The sequence below is a fragment of the Leopardus geoffroyi genome, chromosome A3, assembly GCF_018350155.1.
Source record: "Leopardus geoffroyi isolate Oge1 chromosome A3, O.geoffroyi_Oge1_pat1.0, whole genome shotgun sequence".
In the NCBI taxonomy this organism is placed as follows: Eukaryota; Metazoa; Chordata; class Mammalia; order Carnivora; family Felidae; genus Leopardus; species Leopardus geoffroyi.
Window position 1 is genome coordinate 32246013 of NC_059336.1, and position 12868 is coordinate 32258880.

General features: G+C 40.5%; 1 protein-coding gene across 2 annotated transcripts in view; it reads left to right on the forward strand.

Moving 5' to 3' along the window:
- The window catches only part of MCM8 (minichromosome maintenance 8 homologous recombination repair factor), a 56402-nt gene extending 46555 nt beyond the window's left edge, over positions 1–9847 (forward strand). The window contains exon 20 of one of the 2 annotated variants that reach the window (XM_045445260.1): positions 9701–9847. The gene's annotated coding sequence lies outside the window, so the exon portion shown is untranslated. Of the gene's footprint in view, positions 1–7002; positions 8136–9700 lie in introns of those variants that run through there. The other variant, XM_045445261.1, reaches the window with a different exon arrangement.
- Positions 9848–12868: the final 3021 nt, after the last annotated feature.

Genomic DNA, 12868 nt, shown 5'->3' on the forward strand with positions numbered 1-12868 from the left:
CGTAGAGAGCACAAGCAAGGGAGGAGCAGAGAGAAAGGAGACACAGAATCTGAAGCAGGCTCCAGGTTCTCAGCTGTCAGCCAGAGCCCAACACAGGGCTCGAACTCACAAAGCCCAAGATCGTGACCTGAGCCGAAGTCAGATGCCTAACCAACTGAGCCACCCAGGCGCCCATGAATTTCATAAAAATGTCATGTTGAGAGTAGTAAATATTTTAATTAAAAAAAAAACAATAATAATAGGTAGTGGGTCAGATTTGGCCCATTTGGCTATAATTTGCAGCATCTTGACTGCAAATAATAAAAACCTGACTTGATTAAGTAGGAAAATTAGGGTTTTTTAAAAGAATTTTGGTTAGCTCACAGAATTATTGGAAGACTGGAGAACCAAAGGCTGAGCTTCAAGGAGCAGTTTCTAAAACCATGCCTTAGGATTGGTCTGAAGACCAAGCCACTGTCACCCTACTGCCGCACAAGGCACCAGAGGAAAATGCTGCACCTCCCTGGTCCACTGATGCCACTTCTGTACCAGGGACACTGGGAAGTGACCGCCCTGCAGAAAGGTGGAAGAATGTCCCCCTCCCCAACACGTACCAAAAGAGCCACAAAAAGTTATTCATAGGGTCTGTTTCAATTGCTGAATTCAAAAATAGAAATCTCATTCAGAAACACCTGACTGATGGAGGCTAGGTTCTATGCCTCTTTCATAGAGTGCTAGGGAGTGTTTTGGGTTCTGCTTTAGTGAGGCAAGACCAATAAAGCCAAACTTTCTCATTTGTTATGAGACTATTCAAGTGGTACTAGACTGCCAGACCATTATCATTCGTGTATATAGAGCCAACAAACACGTCCTAACATACAAGAACTCAGAAAGCATGAACCATTCTTGAAGAATCTACCAAAATGTGACTTATAGCAAACTAGATGAACAGGGGAAAAATTGGCAATGTACATTGGATATTTAACTGTAAGATAAAAACTAAGATAAATGTGGGGATAACTGCCACAGAACAGAATATAAATATTAAGTCCTGATTCTGAAAAAAAAGGAGGGAAAAGGTATATAGTGTAAATATGAGAACTTCATCTTTAAAGTCTGGGGTGGAGGCTTAAAAGGTATTTAATGCTGATAAATCTATTAATAGAATGAAAAGCATATTTCACAAAAGTGAAGTCAGATAACAGCAAACAAAATAAAATGGTAGATGAGAGAGAGGACAAGGATATGTACTACATAAATGGTATGTTCATACATTATATATATATATATAGTATAAATATACTAAAGGATATATACTATAGTATGTTCATACATCATAAATATAGTCTAAATATACGACATTGTGTTGAAAGAGGAAAATAATAGATACTATTTATTTAAAAAGTCAAAGGCTATTACTATTATATAAAATCACAGGGGGGGCGCCTGGGTGGCGCAGTCGGTTAAGCGACCGACTTCAGCCAGGTCACGATCTTGCGGTCCGTGAGTTCGAGCCCTGCATCGGGCTCTGGGCTGATGGCTCAGAACCTGGAGCCTGTTTCCGATTCTGTGTCTCCCTCTCTCTCTGCCCCTCCCCCGTTCATGCTCTGTCTCTCTCTGTCCCAAAAATAAATTAAAAAACGTTGAAAAAAAAAATTTTTTTTAATCACAGGGAAAAAGGTAATAAATTATCAGAAGAAACTCTTCTGTGATTTCTTACATATTGTGCTGTCCATTTGGCATCCATTAATCACAAGGCCAACCTAACAGCCAAAATTGTTCACATCTCCTCTGCAATCCCAGCTTTTGCAACTAAACCACAAACCACAAACCCCATCAGTGTTTCACTTCCTGCCCAGTAGGGGACATCCCTACCTAAAAACTTCCCACCAACTATAGCAATAAAGGCCTAGGGTTTCCCCTCACTCCTGCCTCCTGACCAACCCGGGTGCTTCCCTGTGTGGCCCTTTGTGGCATATGCTCCTTTCTCTTGGTAAATGTAATTAATGCTTTCAAAGGCAATTGTCTCGTGTCTGTCAGCTTACCATGCCCAGTTAAGACAAATCCCAGGTACATATTTTAGAATAGAAGCACAAAAACAGCAAGAAAACATTACATCATGAAAAGTTTTTAAAATAAGAGACTAACATATTCATGACAAAAGTCAACCTAAATCTAAGTATGTCATAATAATAAATGCAAATGGGCTCAACTCACCTACTGAAACTAAAAGACTTTCAGATGGGTTCACAAACTCTTATCTGCAAGATACACCTAAAACAAATGTCGCGTGTTGCTTGTGAGTTGACGTTAATCCCAGGAAACTGAGAATACCACTGTAGATTATAGCTGGGTGAATAGGGGGGTGTGGAGCTCTGGGGAGCAGCTAATAGCTGTTTAGTAATAAAACGATGCCTTCTACATTTGCCCCATGTTCATATTGTCCCCTGAAATCCCACTGCTCTCATGTTCCTCACTCACTCTGCTTCAGCCCCATTTGGTCTCTTTGCTGGTTCTAGAATATGCCAGGCACATTTCCTATCTTTAGGGTCTTTGCACATGCTGTTTCTGCCATCCAGTTTGCTTTTCCACCAGAGAGCCACATGGCTCATCTTCCCAACTAGCTTTGAGTCATTACTCAAATGTCAGTCTTTTAGCGACATCTTTCCTGGACACTTTAAAACTGCACTCCCCCCCACCCTAATTTCCTTCCCTACTGTGTTTCTCTGTAGCAATCAACACGAAATAACATACTATGTAACTTACTCATCTTTATGTCTGTTTCCTTAGTCCCGGCTAGATTGTAAACTCCATAGGGATGGGAAATTTTTACTACTATCTTCACTGTTAAATCCCCTGTTCCTATAACAGTACCTGGCATGTGAAAGGCACACGGTAAATATTTTCTGAATGAACGTCTGTCTGGTGAAGAGGCATGTGAATGAGCTTCTCAGAATGTGCTCTGAGTATGAGAATATTTGTGTCCATGTGAATGCTCACTAAAGGAACTTCGTAATTAAATGGATGTCACCCACTCCATGAACGTCAGCTAGTCTATTTCTCTAGCCACCCCAGTCCTTGTTCAATGAGTTCATGAACAAAGTGACCATGAGGCCAAGGTTGGCAGTTCAGCTTGCTCTTTCACCAAGCCTAAACTTCCCCTCACCAAGGCTGGCACAGACGATCATCATTGCTGAGTATCTGATTTGCCAGTGGAGGCACCTATCCTGAAACAACACAGTACTGTATCTCAGGGGGACTAGCTTGTTGCTTGGTGAGAGATCAATTTACGCTGGGCCCCGAGGGGGCAGCTATTTGTTTCCACTGGAGGGGAGAAGGGAGCTTATTTTGGATGTCTGCCCTTCCTGCCTTGTTTCTTTCAGCAATGCCATGTATGAATTTACTCAGCTTATTCACCTTCATGATATCCCATGTAATATTACTTCTCATGAAGACATTTTACAACTGAAGAAGTAAGGCAACGGATTGAAGTTCATATGCTGTCTTTACTGTGTACCCCATTAGCCAAAAGCATCTGGCCTAGAGAACATTAGAATGGACAACAGCGATTCAGTTATGGTGCCAGATAGGTGACAATACCTTGCAAGTCTGGGATCTTCTCTGAGCTAGTGACTGCTATATGATTCTGTTTCTCCCGTAGCCAGAATACACAGGCCTAGGAAAGAAGGTGTGAGCATTGTATCTTATCACTGTTAGTAAAGCCCAATTTTTAGCAGCTAGAGGTCTTCCAAAGGAGGCATACTTTTTTTTTTTTTTTTAATGTTTATTTTTGAGAGAGAGTACAAGCAGGGGAGGGGCAGAGAGAGGGGGAGACACAGAATCCGAGGCAGGCTCCAGGCTCTGAGCTGTGAGCACAGAGCCCGACACGGGCTTGAACTCACAGACCAGGAAATCATGACCTAAGCCAATTCTTAACCAATTGAGCTACCTAGGCGCCCCAAAGGAGGCATACTTCTATCAGAGGACATAGCAATGGCTCCATTGAACTGGAGGCTGAGACTGCCGCCTAAACATTCTGGGCTCTTACACCTGTGAAGTAGAACACAGAGGGTTACTGGGGTTGCACCCAATAATGAGGGGAAACTGGGTCACTCCTACAAATGGGGGCCTGGAGGACATTTCTGAAACTGAAGAGAATCTTCCCACATTCACATCCACCAGTAAAAGAAAAGGTCATGGAAGGCTACAGGCAGGATCTCCAAAGGCTCAGACTCCTCAGGAATGAAGCTTTGAGTCACTCTGCAAGGTAAAGAATCCAGACCAGCTGAGATGCTGACTGAGCAAAAAGGGAGTAAGGAATGGAATGGAGGGAAGATAGTTCTAAACATTAACTAGAACCTCATGACCAGCTGGCGAAAGGCCTGTATCTGTACATTAACCACTTTGCTTTCCCTCCCTCTTATTTTCCTCTAGTGGTTTAAATGGACTGTTAATAATCAGCTTGATAATTTAGTCTTTGGGACAGAGGTTATCAAGGTGAGAATGTAGCTGAAACAGAAGAGGAATGAATAAGCACCACGCTGTCAGTGACACCTTTATAAATAACACTTCTTTTATAAAGGCGGGAAATCTGGTTCTTGCATCAACGTGTTATAGTTGCTATGGTTATACACAAGTCTATGAATGGGTAGAGTTTTGAATGTGCATATTGCCGAGCCAAAGAGGTGAAGGTCATGAACACAGTGATCTGATACCCAACCTTCATTCCACCCTCCTCCTAGCGTGCCTTCCTGTCATTCAGAGACTAGAAAGCAGTGAAACATTTCCCAAACCCCTTTTGCAGCTAAAAGTTCTGATTGTGAGTAGGATTGCCCTGATTAGCTGTCCTGTGTGAGAGCAGGAAGGTGGAAGTGAAGAGAGAGCCATCTATCTCCTGCTCGTCGTTTTCTGGTGGCACGTGTAGCCGAGGAAACATTTAATTTCTCTGCGAATCCTAGCAGTCTGTAAGCAGCAGCTGTGGTGTGATGGCAGCAGCTCTGATTACCCCCCTTTCTCACTGTCGTGGGTTAAACAGCTCCCATGCCAAGCCAAACCTGCAGCTTTTCTCTAGGAGTCAGTTCTGGAGACCCAGCATGGAGCTCCCACTCCTCCAGCCTGACTTTAGGACAAGCACCCAATTCCATTTTGGAATCCTTTTTACTATGGCTAGAGCGGTTTGTGTTTCCTGCAACTAAAGCCTCACTGATGGCATCCTTATCCAAAGCAATCCACCCAGATCGTGCGCTATACTTAAAGTTATGAGGTAATAATAATTCCCCAAAGCTGCATGTAAAGTTATGGAGGTAACCATCAGAAGAACTAAACACAGAAAAGCTGTCTCAGGTTTGCTGTGGAGAGTGGGCCTGGGGATGGAAAGTTAGAGAGTACCTATTGATTTCCATCATCGGCTTTTCTACACAGTGGAATTAGTTACCAGGTGTATATACAGCTTCGATCAAAATAAATGAAAATGTTTAAAAATTGAGCGAGGTTTTGGCATTCAAACAAACTTCTTAGTACACTGACTTGCAAAGTCACTGAATAGTTCACTGAGACTGCAGGACCTCTGTGTTTGCATCCATAAGTGAATAATAATTTCAACAGGCTTTCTCTAGACATCCCCCAAACACTGGAGAGCCCCAAACCTTCTCTTCCCTAGAGACTGTATATTATCTTTACTATTAAAAATGGCCCTTCTTCTTTTTTTTTTTTAACTGAGTTGAATCCTCAGCAGCTTTTTTTTTTTTTTTAAGTTTATTTATTATTTTTGAGACAGAGAGAGACAGAGCATGAATGGGGGAAGCGGCAGAGAGAGAGGGAGACACAGAATCAGAAGCAGGCTCCAGGCTCTGAGCCATCAGCCCAGAGCCCGACACGGGGCTCAAACTCACAGACTGCGAGATCGTGACCTGAGCTGAAGTCGGACGCTTAACCGACTGAGCACCCAGGCGCCCCAAAATGGCCCTCCTTCTAAGTTCTGAGAAGCACCTTAGAATACTGTGTTCACACGTTTGGTAGGCAGAGTAATTACCAACCACTGCCCCCCGCCCCCAAGATCACCATATCTTAGTCCCCAGAAACTGAGACTATGTTAGCTTACACAGCAAAGGAAAACTAAGGTTGCTAGTCAGCTGACCCTAAAATTGGGAAGTTATCTTGGATTCTTTAGGCAGGCCTGATACAATCACAAGGACCTTAAAAGTGCCCGAGGGAGGCAGAAGGAGAGTGTCAGGCAGAAGATCTGACTGCAGAAGAAAGGCACAAACAGACACAATACTGTTGGCTTTTAGATGGGGGGGGGGGGGGGGGGGGGAGGGAAGGGGGGCATCAGACAAGGAAATATGGGTGAGCTCTAGAATCTCTTGGGAAAAGGCAAGGAGACAACCCTCTAGACAGCAACACAGCCCTGCCAATGCCTTGACATTTAAAGGCCAGTGAGGCCTGTTTCAGACTCTTGACCTACAGAGCTGTAAGGTAATAAATTTGTGTGAAGGCTCTAAGTAGTGGCAATGTGTTGCAAGAGCAACAGCACACTAATACACCAGCTTATAAATGGTATTTTTTTTTAATGTTTTTATTTTTGAGAGAGAGAAAGAGACAGAGTATGAGCAGGGGAGGGGCAGAGGGAGAGGGGGACACAGAATCCAAAGCAGGCTCCAGGCTCTGAGCTCTAAGCACAGAGCCTGACATGGGGCTTGAACCCACGAACCGCAAGATCATGACCCGAGCCGAAGTCAGACGCCCAACCAACTGAGCCACCTAGGTGTGCCTCTTAGAAATGGTATTCTAACAGTAGGAGCTGAAATCTGATCATGACACTGGAAAACAGCTGGAAGAAAAAAAAAAAGGCAAGTCATGTTAGTCTGTTGTCTCCTGCTCTCTGAATTTTGGAGAATCTCTCAGTGAAAAAGACTTTCAGCTAACATTTCAGTTGTGGAGGTTTTTAACATTTTGTTATTGACACCTCCCCTATGATACCATAAAATGCTTTTTTTTTTTTTTTTTTTTTTTTTTTTCCCCTAGGCTGTAATTCTGCACCATCAGAATCTACCCAACTAAACAGCAGCTGGACATGAGAGGTTCTTAATAAGGGACTAGACACCTTTCTGGCAGTTCTTAGAGAAAGGTCACATACCTTCACCAAGGCCAAGAATAAAGGGCATTTCTGGGTTGCTAAGTTAATACCTTTAAAAGAAAAGCTAAGGTGATATCCCTGTATTTTTTCCACCTGATATATGAGATTAGGGGCTGTAGGGAACAAGCACAAGACCAGACCCTTAGGAACATGGCAAAGGGCTCATAATACCACCTGAGCTCTGAACACAGAGCTGTGAGTGCTGCCTAGTGATTATTACCTAGGGGTTGGTGAGTGGGCCTTTTGGGCTACAAGAATCTCTTAAAATTTTATACAAAATCTGTGTTGCATATTTTTTAATAGCTTTCTCCAGATTCTATAGGAGGTCTGGAAAAGATTCCATGGAAGACACTTTTTTATCTTTTCAGGGCTGACGTTCAGATAGTGTGCAATAGTGTAAGTTCTCTGAGAACAGAAACTTGTGCAGATGGCCTAGAATCTAGTACATGACTGGTATGCAATGATGCTCTAAGTATTTGTAGGGAGAAAAAGGAAAGAATACATTTAGTCTAATTTGCCTCCTGGGAAATGGGCTTGGAATTGACAAGAACAGAAGACCTAGTGTTGCTTTAGCACCAGAAAATCCATCCCAAGCTCTGGCGGACAGCTCCACAAGTAGACCTTACTTTGGTAATACCTAGTTTTACTGGGTAAAATCTCAGTTTTAATGAAAAAAAAAACGTGAAAAAATATTTCAAAAGGGATCCAGCCCTGTACTTTGCTCATAATACCAGAAAGGACATAGAAACACAACTGTTTTTATGCTATCAGTACTGAGCTTCCCAGCCCTGTACTCTCTTATCCTATATATCAGCATGTGCACCAGAGATAAGGTTATTAAACAACCTGATGTAACTGGAAAAATATTAATGCTGAAGTGTATGGAGACAACGGTTTATGAAAATATGAACGGTAATAACTTCAATTCTTAAGGAATACGAGGTATGTGCAGGAAATCAATAGCTGAAGAATATGTACCATATACAAAACACTAAAAAATAAAATTCTCACACTTGCATTCCATTTGCAATAATTACATGAACTTTATTTTTTTATGTAAGCCCTATGTTGAAAGTGGGGCTTGAACTCATGACACGCAGATCAAGAGTCACATGCTCTACTGACTGAGCCAGCCGGTATGAACTCCTTTAAAATTAACTGAAGTGCTTAGGATTCTGTGGAGGGAAAAAAAATTATCTTGTGCTCACATTTGAAGGTTTCTCTCAGAAGTAAATCCCTGAAGGAGTCCACAGCATTGGTTTAATTTTTTTCTGGTGGACAGTGGAGGGGATTTATCATTTTCCAAAATTCCGTCACTTGTCCTGAAATGCAAAGGATAGATAATAACATGAAAACAGGGCTCCCTAAGCTACAAAAAAGGAGAACAAGATTCTTAAATTTTTGACAGGAAGGAGGAATGGAATGGAAACTAAAGCAAGTCATACACTAAATAATGTTAAAAAATCCCTCTGTTAACTTAAAAAAAAAAAAATGCTTCCCCTGCCCCCTGGATGTATGTTTACTTAACATTTTTGAAAGGAAGTTAAACAGGAATTAAATATGTAAAGTGGATATACTTTGGTCCAGAATTTTCACTTGTGCATCTCTCGTATAGAAATACACACACAGGTGCACAGAATTTTATGTACTAAGATGGTATATTCATATTTGTGAAACATAAACAGTCTAAAAAATCAGGGAGGTGGTTTATATATTATATTCTTATTGTGCAATATTAACTATCTTTTCTTAAATTTAAACCCAAGTTAGTTAACATACAGCGTAATAATGGTTTCAGGAGTAGAATCTAGTGATTCAACACTTAGATATAACACCCAGTGCTCATTCCAACAAGTGCCCTCCTTAATGCCCATCACCCATTTAGCCCATCCCCCCACCCAATAGCCCTCCAGCAACCCTGTTTGCTCTCTGTATTTGAGAGTCTCTTATGGTTTGCCTCTCTCTCTGTTTTCATGTTATTTTTTCTTTCCTTCCCCTGTGTTTATCTGTTGAGTTTCTCAAATTCCACATATAAATGAAATCATATGATATCTTTCTCTGAGTTATTTTGCTTAGTATAATACACTCTAGTTCCATCCACGTTGTTGCAAATGGCAAAATTTCATTCTTTTTGCTCCCCCAGTAGTATTCCATGTATATATATACCACAGCTTTATCCATTCATCAGTTGATGGACATTTGAGCTCTTTCCATAATTTGGCCACTGTCAGTGCTGCTATAAACATTGGTGTGCATGTGCCCCTTTGAATCAGGATTTTTGTTAAAATGTTTATTTTTGAGAGAGAGAGAGAGAGAGTGGGGGAGGGGCAGAGAGAGACAGGGGGACAGAGGATCTGAAGCAGGCTCCATGTTGACAGCACAGAGCCCGATGTGGGTTCCACTTCACAAAACTCGAGATCGCAACCTGAGCTGAGGTTGGACACCCAGCCAACTGAGCTACTGAGGCCTCCCTCCCTTCGTTACTTCTAAACAATTTTATTACTAAGGGAAGTGGGTAAATATATTGAAACCAACCTTTTTACTTCCTTTTTTGTTGATATGTGAGCATTTTTATTTGCTTTACAGGTTACTACAAGAATGGACCACATAAAAACTCTTAGGTGAAGACTTGACAGTTCACCTATTCTAGTAACATCAGTACTTTTGTGGGAAGGAATGATGGAAACTTGGCCCTAGAAGTTGACAAAAAAATGAATAGTTTAGATCTCTCAATAATTTAAAGAGTAATCTAAATTATAGAGTTCAGGTAGAGCTAACCTCTCAAGTCCTGAGGAGGTTGGCCTTACCACTAATTTCCTCTCTTGTGAACGGTGTGTTTTAAATCTAAATCCAATCATATTATTCCTTCCTATTTAAGGCTATTGGCGTATTTATCACAATGATTTAGACCTGTGCCTTATTTGGGTTACCGGTTACCTCTGGCTTTAGTGTCAATAACAGCAGCTCACTCCTACAAGATTTAACTTGATTCCCAGAGAAAGAGTTTCATTTTTCTGGTTCGCTTTAACTTCCAATCATTATTACTCATATAAGATCCATTTGCAAAGCTACGTATTTGCATTATTATTATTATTATTTTCTTCTGGTCCCAAGAAACAGAAAGTGGCTCAAGTTTAGTGTGTCCCAGACTGAAAAACTTAATATAAGTAACAAACCTATGCCTCAAGGGGAGAGCAAACATATTTCTAGTTCACCAGTTTATCAGTAGACAGAAAATATTAATATATTTGGGACAGTTCTTTTTTTTTTTTTTCAAAAAGCTTATGTTTCAAATAGAAGTGACAAGTGAGAAAGAATGATTAGGTTGCAGAATTTTCAAAAGCCTAAACACAGGCTCCAGGAATTTTTTTTAATTAAAAAAATGTATTATTTATTTTTGAGATAGAGAGAGAGAGAGAGAGGACAAGCAGGGGTGGGGCAGAGAGAGAGGGAGACACAGAATCCGAAACAGCTCCAGGCTCTGAGCTGTCAGCACAGAGCCCGATGTGGGGCCTGAACTCACAGACCGTGAGATTATGACCCGAGCTGAAGTTGGAAGCTTAACCAACTGAGCCACCCAGGCACCCCCAGCCTCCAGGAATTTTTAGCAAAGAAGTAATATGTGTTAATATTTAGGAGAGCCAGACCTTCAGTGCTTTGCAGCTTACCAAGGAAAGCATAAAAGTGGCAAGTTACTACTACTCTCTAGGGGCAGGATCTTTATTTTTATAATTCCTTAACAAAGTATCAATTAAGGGATAAGGAGCCAAACACAGTATAACTGTGATTGCACAATAGATATTAGTGGCTGTTAATAGCATTTATGTTTTCAAAGAACTAAATTACACTGTCAACTGGTTAAATTATCCAAGATTAATTATTTATAATCCTTTTTCTTTTCATATTCTTTTGTTCTTTTACTGTTAGCACTTACATGATTGGCTAGAGAAGTTGGGATAAAATACTGACTAGCATATTTTGCTTTTTTAAAAAACAATTCTAATAAAAAGGGTGGAGTGATAAAAATGTGAAATTAATTTGAAGCATGAGACCTAGTGTTTACACTTGGATTTTTATTTGGATATTTGTTACTTTTCTAATTATTTTTTCCCAGTTTTGGGAAAAGGTCCAGTGATAGAGATCCCCAATCCCCTCAGACATGTGAGCTGCCCACTTACTTAATCTTATTGGATAGAAATTAACTATTACAGAATTTATAAAACAGAAAATGAACTTACTACAAACCAAATACTAACTGAAGAGTTTTTAGGTTTCCTCTGCCCTCTTCTAAACTATGTTAGGAAACACATTACACTCTTTACTTACTGTATGTTTTCATAGGCTTCTGAATTTTTTCCATCATTCATCTCAGATTAACCTGTTCATTTATTGACACCTATCATGTTCTAGAAAATGAAATCAGAGGCGGATACCTGGATATTCTCCTGTCTTAAAGTGTTAGGGAGGGGCCCCTGGGTGGCTCAGTCAGTTGAGCCTCTGACTTTTGATTTCGGCTCAGGTCATGATCCCAAAATTGCGCGATGGAGCCCCGAGTTGGGCTCCTTGATAAGAGCAGAGCCTGGCTAAGATTCTCTCCTTCTCTCTATCTCTCTCTCTCCCCTTCTCCCCCGCTCATGGGCTCACTCTGTCTCTCAAAAAAAAAAAAAAAAAAAAAAATGTTAGGGAAATGAATTGCTAGAAGCACTGTTACTTTTTATTTATTTATTGCTTTGTTTAAAGATTTTAAGGAATCTCTACACCCAACATGGGGCTCAGATTCAACCCCAAGATCAAGAGTTGTACACTCCACTGACTGAGCCAGCCAGGCACCCCTACTTTTTAGTCCTGTGTATTGAGCTGTCATTGTCAAATGACAAATAAGGCCAAAATGCCAGACACTTTACTGTACTACTTTGTGATAACTTAGCAGGGATATCAGTATTCCATAGTAAAGCTGGCTTTCTTAAAAAAAAAAAAAAGGAAAAAATATATTAGTTTACTATATTAAAATTTTTTCCAGATTTATTGAGGTACAATTGACATATAACATTTCATACATTTAACATGATGATTTGAAACAGTATAGATTGGGAAATAATTACCACAATAAGAAAAAAGCAAGGCCATGCCCTTAGTGCCAACTATTACAGGCAGATGCGGCAGGAACACCATGGAGGAGAGAGAAGAAAAATCCCAAGAAATAATGAGAAACTGTCTTAAAGTAGGAAGAAGTGGAAAGAGTGAATAAAGACAATTCAGTGGCTGGAAAGACAGGAGAGACTGAAATACCGCCCACTCCTGCTGGACACGATTATCCAATGTCTATGAATGAGAACTGTAGGTATATGATTCCAGTAGGATTATTTTTTTTAGAAAATTATTTTTACATTGCTAGTACAGTTTAATTTTTCTCTCAACATACGTATTTAAACATGTGCATAAGTAATTAAGGATTTCTTTTGATAAATACTCAGATCTACAATGAGTTTCAAATTCAGCTGGTCTTTTGCTTTCCTAGCTGTCTGAAGTAAGAGTTTAAGAACAACTTTAACGTGGGTCTGTCATCACAGACACGATGGGGGGCGGGGGGAGAGATGGTGACAAGGCGGCAGGAACCATTCAAATCCAATCTGACACAGAACTCAATAAGAAAACAGTTCTGCGACATTGCAATATTAAAAATTAATGTAGAATACTAGTCAGTTAACGATGAACGGATTCTTAATTATTTTGGGATATTCCTCTAATAAGCAA